The sequence below is a fragment of the Sciurus vulgaris genome (assembly GCF_902686455.1).
Source record: "Sciurus vulgaris genome assembly, chromosome: 7".
Taxonomy (NCBI): Eukaryota; Metazoa; Chordata; class Mammalia; order Rodentia; family Sciuridae; genus Sciurus; species Sciurus vulgaris.
Genome location: NC_136467.1, coordinates 156,448,555 through 156,458,575, shown reverse-complemented (window position 1 = coordinate 156,458,575; position 10,021 = coordinate 156,448,555). Strand labels below are relative to the sequence as shown.

The following is a 10,021-nucleotide window of genomic DNA, read 5'->3' as shown; positions in this document are numbered from 1 at the left end:
AAAAATATATGTAAATACTCGATGCATTATCATTATCTATGCTCATGCTTTGACTCCTACCCACCAGAACTCTTTGCTCCTATATTACTGTAATTAGTGCCTTTATTCACTTTTCCTCTCCACTTACCTCCCCCAGTCCTCAGGTGTTCACCATCTGCTCTTGGGTCCACCAGTTTCTGTTCCACCAGTGAGTGTCATCGATTGCTGCTCTCCCTTTGTGTCTGAATTAGTCCACTTCACAAAACACCTCCAGTTCAGTGTTCAACGACAGAGTTTTATTTTACTTTTTGGATGGATGCTTTTCCATCATGGTGGGTTACCACGTGGCAATTACTCATACTTCATTTGATGGTCACTTATGATGGCTCCAGTTCTGGACTGTTGATTCTGCAGTGAACATAGGATCGTGGGTGTCTCCTGGACATGCTGATTTTATACCTTGAGCCTAAAGCCCACTGTGGAATCACTGAATTATGTGGTAGCCATAATGTTAATGTTTTTTTGATTCGGACAGTTTTATGACATCTGTACTTATTTTAATTCCCACCTACAGTGTGTGCGGGTTCTTTTCTGCCACGTCCCTATCCACACTTGTAAACTTTTGTCTTTTTGACAGTGGTCATTCTAGTGGCTTTGAGGCTTGGATATACATGACCCTAATAATTACCGAGGTTGACTATTTGTAAATTGTCTTCTGGGAAACGTGTCCATAGTTATTGCCCATTTTAAAAATCAGGGTGTTCTGTTTTTAATGAATTTGTTTGTGTGTTTTGTGATTGAGTTTTTTCAATGTTTGCATTTTTTGGCATCCAACCCAAGGAATTGCTTGTACTGATTAATGGTCTCCAACTAAGCTACACCAACAAAACCTGCTATTAAAAATGTTCACATTTCTTTTCCATATCTAGAATATATACTCCCTATGAGACATAGTCATTCGAAATCATTCAGCTACTAGGTAGTTAGTCTCTCAATTCTTGTTCATACATTTCTTTTCCTGTGCAGAGTATTTATAGTTTAATGGAATTTCATTTGCCCCTTTTTGTTTGTTTCCTGTCATTTTGGTGACTTGTCCAAAAATTATTGCATGTAATGATGACCTAAATCTTTCTCCTGGGTTTCTTCTATAACTTTGGTTGATTCAAGTCTTACATTTAACTCTTTAACCCATTTTAAGAGATTTTGTGGCTTGAAAGACACAAGAGTCTAGTTACATTCTTCTCCATGTGGATATCCAGTTTTTCCTGGACCACTTTATTGAGAAGACTCTACTTTCTCTAATGAACCTTCAGAGCACCTTTTTGTGAAGTCTGTTAGCTGTAGACGCATGAGCTACTTCTAGATTCCTATTCTTTTCCATTAGTGCAAGTGTCTGTTTTCTGCCAATACCATGCTGTCAGGAGTGGTGACTGAATTAGGTCTCCTGAGCTGTCGTGTGACAGAGGCAACACCTTTCCTGGGAACTTGCAGTGTGAAGGTGTTGATTAAAGACTGCAGTTGCTATGGTGATGCACTATTCAGGAGGAGGTTCTGTGCCAGTCATGGAGCTATTCAGTTCTTCACTTTGAGGTTCAGACACCAGCTGCCCAGGGGGTACAAAGTTATGGGCACAAGCTGATAATTGGCTGCTCAAACCGCTGACATTTGTTCTGCTTGTTCTGAAGATTTTCTCACAATAAAAATTTTGATGATTTTATTTATACAATAAATGTACTGAGGTTTTTCTGTGTCACTATGTCCCTACCAGGGATTTTAGTTAACCACTGGGACTCAGTTTTTTCTCTCTTTCCAAGTCTGCTTGTCTTTTCTCCATACCTTTGTTTCTCAGTCGTTTTACCTAAATTAATGAATGTGCAGGTCCCAACATCAACCTTTTTAGATTCCTTTATCTTTGCAGCACATTTTGAGTTCTGAAGTAGTGGAATGCCTCCTAGTTCATTCTTTTTGCTTAAAATGCATTGGGCTGTGCTTTTATTGCACTGAGGAATATCCATACAAGTGTCATAATTTAAAAGGAATATTCATCTCAACAAGAGTGCACAAATATGCAAAGTCACTTTATCATACACAAAACTCTTTATTATCCCGGTCCTTGCTAACAATTTTAATGTCTTCTCACCTGTCTAGGAACCAGTCTTAATGGGTGTGAGGTTGTGTCTTCTGAATTTTATTTGCAGGTTCCTGTAGACCAATGATATTGAACACCTGCTTATAAGCTTTATGGACATTTGTATGTCTTCTTTGGGAAAATATATCACAAGTCTCTTGTCCATTTGACACCTGCTTAGTCTTGGGTTTTTTAACTATCCCCCTATGTGAATTACTCACATAATTTGGACACTGAAATTATGAGTCACAGTGTTTCAGATATGGGTGTCATACCACTATGGCTTTTCAATGATTCGAGTGTTTCCTTTATGTGAAAGATGTATTTCATTAAATATAGTGCCACTGGGTAATTCCTTCTATTTTTGTGCATTGGATATCATATCCATAAACTTACTGAGGAAAACAAAGTGAAGGGGAATTTCCATGTTTTGCATTGGAGGAGTTCTAAAACTTTAGTTTTATGTCTAAATTGTTGCTCAACTTTGAATAGAGTTTGGGGATGATTTAAAATGAAGGCCCAATACTATATTTGCATGAGGGTACCTAGTTTTAGCAACATCACTTGCTGAAGAAATATATGAGACTTACTCAGCATTAAAGATGAACTCTGTAGATTCATTGCCCTGAATTCAACATTAAATTGGAAAGTGACAGCATTGAATCCTTAAACACAAAGAGAACCTTCAGTTCCCAGGTTCACATGTGTGACTTATGGTGGCAGTGATTCACTAAGGGACAGTGGCCCTGATCACCATAAAGAAAAATCATCAGAATTGGGAGACCCTGAGAGATCTTTGGCATTGATCAATTGATCACCATGTCTATAGGAATGAAACATATGAGAGTTCTGTCCCATTCTTTATGGATCTGTGGAAGGTTCAAACCCCAAGTCTTGTAAGTGGAAATCTGACTTGAATCTTCTGAACAGAATCCATGGCTCCTCCATCAACCACATCGTTGAGCCAGGCTGCGACACAGAGCTCCCTGCCTGGTGGGAATGGAGCTCCTCATGAGGAACCTTGTGGTCCTGACACAACACACTGACTTCTTCCTCCCAATCTTCCTCAGTCAGATCTACATTCACTTAGAAGAAGGACTGGTCATGGGAACTAGGGAGCCATAATGGCTGGAGACTCAAAATGTTCCTGTTCCCACCAATGTGAGGAGGTATTAACTAACTTTATGATCAGTGCATCTGTCTGGATCCAATAGATCTTGTATGTAGTCCACTATCAATTAGGCATCCTGGGATGAGTTTTCTTTGATATGTTCTTTTGGTTGCTTTCAATATACTTCATTGTGTTTGTTTTTAGAAACACCCAGTCTGTGTGTAAACACTGCTATGTCAATTCCATGTAATAGGGTCTTCCTTTTGTCTATGTGCTTGTTTGTCTCACAAAAATTAGGGAAGTATTCTGCCTTCACTACTATAAACATCATGTAAGCATTCTAAGGCACCAATGATGCATTTTTCTCACAACTTATAATCTACTGGTTAAAAAAGCTACAGGTATTTGAGACGTCAAGGAAACTCGATGTGTTACAGCCAGAGTGCTCCAATGCCCAGTGCTTCCCATTGCTCTCCGCTCTCTCACTCCACACGTGAGCAACAATGTTAATCATGTGCATCATTCCATCCAATTATTTTCTACTCATGATTTCAGATGCACTTTCATTTTCTCAATTTCCACATTTTAGAGTGACGATGGGTCATACTTACCTAGGGAAAATAAAATTGAGGCAAAGCTTGACAAATTGTTTCCAACAGTCATGAGCTACCTTCTCGTTCATCTGCGTACTTGTGTGTTGTTAATGCTCAGTCACCTAACCCTCATGATTCCACTTTTACATGCCATTCATTCCAAATGGCACTTCTGGGGTTTGCACTCCTTGCTCTTGAGTTCATAGTTGATGACCTATTGGGGAATGACTCACTTTGTTTTGTTCTCTATGCTAGAATTTAGGAGAAAATTTTACAGAAGTATGTGGAACTAATAGAGTACTATCCTCTTTACCTTCAAGGACACCACCATTATATCAAGCAGATAACCTCTAATTTTGGAGTATGACATGATAACTTCAATAAATCATTTAAAATCTATGTTAATATGAGAGCAACAAACCACAAATGGGGTCATAAGAAAGATATAGAGAACAACATGGCTATGGAGGTAAGATTTCTATCTCAAATTTCATGTCTTGGAGGAAATATAATCAATACATCAATAGCATCAATAATATTTCCAAATGGCTTAATCAAATACCTTATTGCCATATTGGTGCATCCAATACAAATATACTTTTGGTGCCATTTCAGAAACAGGAAAATTAAGTTCACTTTATTACAAATCAGAATATGATGTGTATTTCTAAAGATAAGCATAGAATATCAAGCAGAATTAAAGACTGTAACTAGGACTCTCTTAAAACAAGCCATAAACTGTGATCAAAACCAACTTCCTATTTATTGCAGGAAAATGCACTCAAATTGTGAGTTAGCAAATCAGAAACCACATAAAAAAATTAACATATTTTCACTATTTATCCATTCATCTTTCTGTCAAATGAGACAATTGCACTTTTAGTGTCTTTCTCCTTACAGATTTAATAATGTAGATGAAATCCTATCGTGTATATTATTACATTTTATTTTTAAATAATTTGATTCTGAAAATATTCTCTATTAATCAAAATTAAATATACCATACATATCAATACATATCAGCAGAGTTTCAGGTTTACAGAGGAAGTAAAACATGCAAATATACACAGGGCCAAAAAAAAAAAGAAATAAAGAACATTTAACCAGATTCCTATGACATCTGTCACAGTACTGTCACTTGGTTTGTGGTATGGAAATGTTCCTCTGTGTGATGCACTACCCTTACTAGATTTTTTCATCACATTTTCAAAATTAAGGAAAGTTTCAAACTTACTGAAAGGTCAATGAAATATATATTTTTTTAAAGTCTTTCTCTGTTAGTGAGCATGCCAACACTCAGTCTGATATCCATCCCTGTGAAACAGCACAAATGGCTCAGGATTGCCTTGCCAAGGTCCACAAATTCTAGAGCACTTCCTTATATGCAATGCTTCTCTAAGGAGAAAGTTAAATATAAAACCTTAAAACAACCTGTCCAACAGAATAAGAGGAAACAAAGCAAAAGAAGAAAACTTTGAGCAGCCTTCATCTCAGGGAGACTTTTGTAGAGGAGCTTGGAAATCTGAGGTAGAGAACATGCTGGTGGTGCTTGTGGAGGAGGAAAACCATGTGCCCAGTGCCCAGGCCACAACTCCTGGAACACTGCACCTCAAAGGATCATGAGAACAATAAATCCCATCCAATTATCCAGTTTTGTGATTGGAAATAACAATGGTTCTAACTGTTCATAACATGTGATGTATTCATGTTGTTGATATTTTTTATGTGAAATAGTAATTTCATGCTAACCATTGAGTATTCCAAAGAAGAATAGCAAGGGAAGGATGTGCCATGCATTCCTGGGTACAACCTCCTCCACCTGGAGGCTCTGGGATTGATGGTGATGGCCTGGACCACCATGAGTGTAGAGACATGTTTAAGTAGCCCTAAGATGGTGGCTGTCATTGGGCCAAGAGGTGGTGCATAATTAATGTTAACATGGGTGGTCTACCTTTGCCTAATTGGTTGATGTCTCTTCTGTGCTAGTGGTCAACAGATGTTCCTCATTCTTAATTGGTATTGTGGTGCATGCTCTAACCATGCTACTTAATCCTAAGCTGATTGGCTACCTTAGGTATATAAGACATTCTCTTCACCTGGGAGGAGATTGCAGAATGCAGGACAAAGCACAAACCTCTAGGTCGCAGGTCACAGGTTGCTGATCGCAGGTCACAGATCGCAGAATGCGAGACTATTAGAACACACCTCTAGGTTGCAGGTCGCAGGTTGCAGGATGCAGGCTGCAGGCTGCACGCTGCACCCTGCACCTCCAAGAAGCGACTCACCTCTAAGAAGCAGACCTCTGAAAGCATAGCCTCTCTGAAAGCATAGCACCTCTAAAATTAAGCAAAGCCTCTCTTCCTCTAAGAAAAAACTTCTCTTCCGCTAAGCAAAGTCTCTCTTCTTCTAAGCAAAGCCTCTCTTCCTCTATAAACTAATAAACTAGGAAATAAGCAAGGAAGCAGCTCAGAAATAAAGTAGTTCATTCCCAGTCCACCTCACCTGCCCATATTTGAGGACCAAAATAGAGATACCATCAACTATTAGAAAAATTTAAAGAGGCAGTTAGGAGTGATTGGAAACAGCTATGCAGAGTAGTGTTATCTGGAGGACAATATCTGATTTGGAGAGCTCAGTGGCAGGAAATAGCTGTTGAAACTGCTTGCAGAAATGCAGTAGCAAGGTTTCCTGGTAGAAATGTTGATATGCTAATAGGAGAAGGCCAACACTCTTCAATAAATACTCAAAATCAATATGATCCTGGAGTGTAGGCACAGATATATACAGCAGCAAAGAGACAATGCCCTAACAAAAGACAAGAGATGACTACAGTAAAACCTGTTAAACTCATGCCCCAGGTTTTTGTGCAAAGTGCAGAAAAAGAAAACATTGGGCTAACGAGTGCAGATTAGTTACTGATGTTGAGGGCAAGATGTTACAAAATCATTTAAAAAATGAAGCACAGGGCTCATAAATGTACGGAACTTTAGAGGGGAACAATGTCAAATCACATATTCAGATGGTTCCTCGTCATAATCCTTTCTACCCCTATAAAACAACCTATTCCTAAGGCCCTGAATGTTTTTTCTAATGGTACTTCTGCAGTAGTTATTCACCAAGATACTATCATTTAGATTACATCTCAAGAATCGGCTCAATTGGTGGAAATGGAAGCAGCTATCACAGCCCTTGTAGAGTTTAAGGAGCAACAGATGAATCTCTTTACTGATAGTAATTACATTGCTCAGGTGATTCCAAAATTAGAATTGGCTGGACCCATAGCCCCTCATAAGCTGATTTAGCCACTCAGACAGTTTTCAACTTTTCCTCAGTGAAACAAGCTGCTTGTTTTCATCCTGTGTAACTCATTCTCTAGTCCCTCATGCTGGTAAAAGGCTTTTTGCCTAGTCATTTATGACAAATGGATGTTACACATGTCCCCAGTTTCAGAAAACTTAGATTTATTCATGCGTCTGTTTGTGTTAGCATTTTATTGCATGTGTAAGATGCACCTACGCCAACAAAGGGATAAGATTGTTGTAAAAAGTGCACTTGCTGCCTTAGAAGCCAGAACTGCTTGGTTGTGTCAAATGGATGGCTGGTAGTCAGAGATGGGAAAGTCTCGTGTGACTGACATATCAACCTAAGACAGGAGCCAAGAAGATAATATCAAGCTTCTTGGTTATCCGATGATGGGTAAGAATGTCAGTAAGACGTGGATGCCTAAGACAGGCACAGTCGATCCAGATGTAGTGATAGCTATGACATCCATTAAAGTTTTCTTCACCTTTTTAAATTAACAAAGAGGGAGATGTAGAGACATGTTTAAGTAGCCCTAAGATGGCAGCTGGCGTTGGGCCAAGAGGTGGCGCATAATTAATGCTAACATGGGTGATCTACCTTTGCCTGATTAGTTGATGTCTCTTCTGTGCTAGTGCTCAACAGATGTTCCTCATTCTTTTTTTTTAATTTGTTTTTATTGTAAACAAATGGGATACATGTTGTTTCAGTTTGTACATGGAGTAACAGCATACCATTTGCATATTCATATATTTACACAGAGTAATGATGTTTGATTCATTCCATTATTTTTTCCTTCCCCCCACCCTTCCCACGACTCTTTTCCCTCTATAAAGTCCCTCCTTCCTCCATTCTTGCCCCCCTCCCACCCCCCATTACGTGTCATCATCCGCTTATCAGTGAGATCATTCGTCTTTTGGATTTTTGAGATTGGCTTATCTCACTTAGCATGATATTCTCCAACTTCATCCATTTGCCTGCAAATGCCATAATTATATTTTTCTTTATAGCTGAGTAATATTCCATTGTATATATATACCACAGTTTCTTTAACCATTCATCAATTGAAGGGTATCTAGGTTGGTTCCACAGTCTGGCTATTGTGAATTGAACAGCTATGAACATTGATGTGGCTGTATCTCTGTAGTATGCTGATTTTAAGTCCTTTGGGTATAGAACAAGGAGTGGGATAGCTGGGTCAAATGGTGGGTCCATTGCAAGTTTTCTAAGGAATCTCCACACTGCTTTCCAGAGTGGCTGCACTAATTTGCAGTCCCACCAGCAATGTATGAGTGTACCTTTTCCCCCACATCCTCTCCAACACCTATTGTTGCTTGTACTCTTGATAATCACCATTCTAATTGGGGTGAGATGAAATCTTAGTGTAGTTTTGATTTGCATTTCTCTTATTACTAACGATGGTGAACATTTTTTCATATTTTTGTTGATTGCTTGTAGATCTTCTTCTGTGAAGCCTCTGTTCATATCCTTAGCCCATTTGTTGACTGGGTTATTTGCATTCTTGGTGTAGAGTTTTTTGAGTTCTTTATATATTCTGGAAATTAGTGCTCTATCTGAAGTATGAGTGGCAAAGATATTATCCCACTCTCTAGGCTCTCTCTTCACATTGCTGATAGTTTCCTTGGCTGAGAGAAAGCTTTTTAATTTGAATCTATTCCAGTTATTTATTCTTGCTTCTATTTCTTGTGCTATGGGAGTCCTGTTAAGGAAGTCTGATCCTAAGCCAACAAGGTGAAGATTTGGACCTAATTTTTCTTCTATAAGATGCAGGATCTCTGGTCTGATTGCAAGGTCCTTCATCCAGAGTGAGTTGATTTTTGTGCAGGGTGAGAGATAGGGGTACAATTTCATTTTATTGCACATGGATTTCCAGTTTTCCCAGCACCATTTGTTGAAGAGGCTATCTTTTCTTCATGGCATATTTTTGGCACGTTTATTTAGTATTAGAAAATTGGATTTATTTGGGTTTGTGTCTGTGTCCTCCATTCTATACCATTGATCTAGCTGTGTATTTTGGTGCCAATACCATGCTGTTTTTGTTACTATTGCTTTGTAGTATAGTTGAAGTTCTGGTATTGTGAGACCCCTGTTTCATTCTTTCTGCTAAGGATTGCTTTAGCTATTCTGGGTTTCTTATTCTTCCAGATGAATTTCATGATTGCTTACTCTATTTCTGTGAGGTACGTCATTGGGATTTTAATTGTAATTGCATTGAATCTGTATAGCACTTTTGGTAGTATGGCCATTTTGACAATATTAGTTCTGCCTATCCCAGAACATGGGAGATCTTTCCATCTTCTACAGTCTTCCTTATTTTCTTTCTTCAATGTTTTGTAGTTTTCACTGTAGAGATATTTTACCTCTTTGATTAGATTGATACCCAAATATTTTTTTTTTGAGGCTATTGCAAATGGAGTTGTTTTCCTCATTTCCCTTTCAGCTGTTTTGTCACTTGCATATAAAAATGCTTTAGATTTATGTGTGTTGATTTTATAGCCTGCTATTTTGCTGAGTTCATTGATGAGGTCTAGAAGTTTCCTGGAGGAGGTTTTTGGATCCTCTAAATATAGAATCATGTCATCAGCAAATAGTGACAGCTGAAGTTCCTCTTTTCCGATTCATATCCCTTTAATTTCTTTAGTCTGCCTAATTGCTCTGGCTAGAGTTTCGAGGACAATGTTGAGTAGAAGTGGTGAAAGAGGACATCCCTGTCTTGTTCCCAATTTTAAAGGGAATGGTTTCCATTTTTCATCATTTAGAATGATGTTGGCCATAGGCTTAGCATAAATAGCCTTTACAATATTCAGGTATGTTTCTACTATCCCTATTTTTTCTAGTGTTTTCAGCATGAAGGGGTGTTGTATTTTGTCGAACACTTTTTCTGCATCA

At 38.4% G+C, this 10,021-nt stretch overlaps 1 pseudogene across 1 annotated transcript in view; it reads right to left on the bottom strand.

The window, feature by feature from the left end:
* Positions 1 to 2,913: 2,913 nt before the first annotated feature.
* The window catches only part of LOC306667000, a 30,941-nt pseudogene continuing 23,833 nt past the window's right edge, over positions 2,914 to 10,021 (bottom strand). The window contains exons 3-4 of the transcript in view: positions 5,267 to 5,413; positions 2,914 to 2,930 (exon numbers count right to left, since the gene is read on the bottom strand). The product of the transcript in view is annotated as an uncharacterized misc_RNA (transcript). The remainder of the gene's footprint in view (positions 2,931 to 5,266; positions 5,414 to 10,021) is intronic.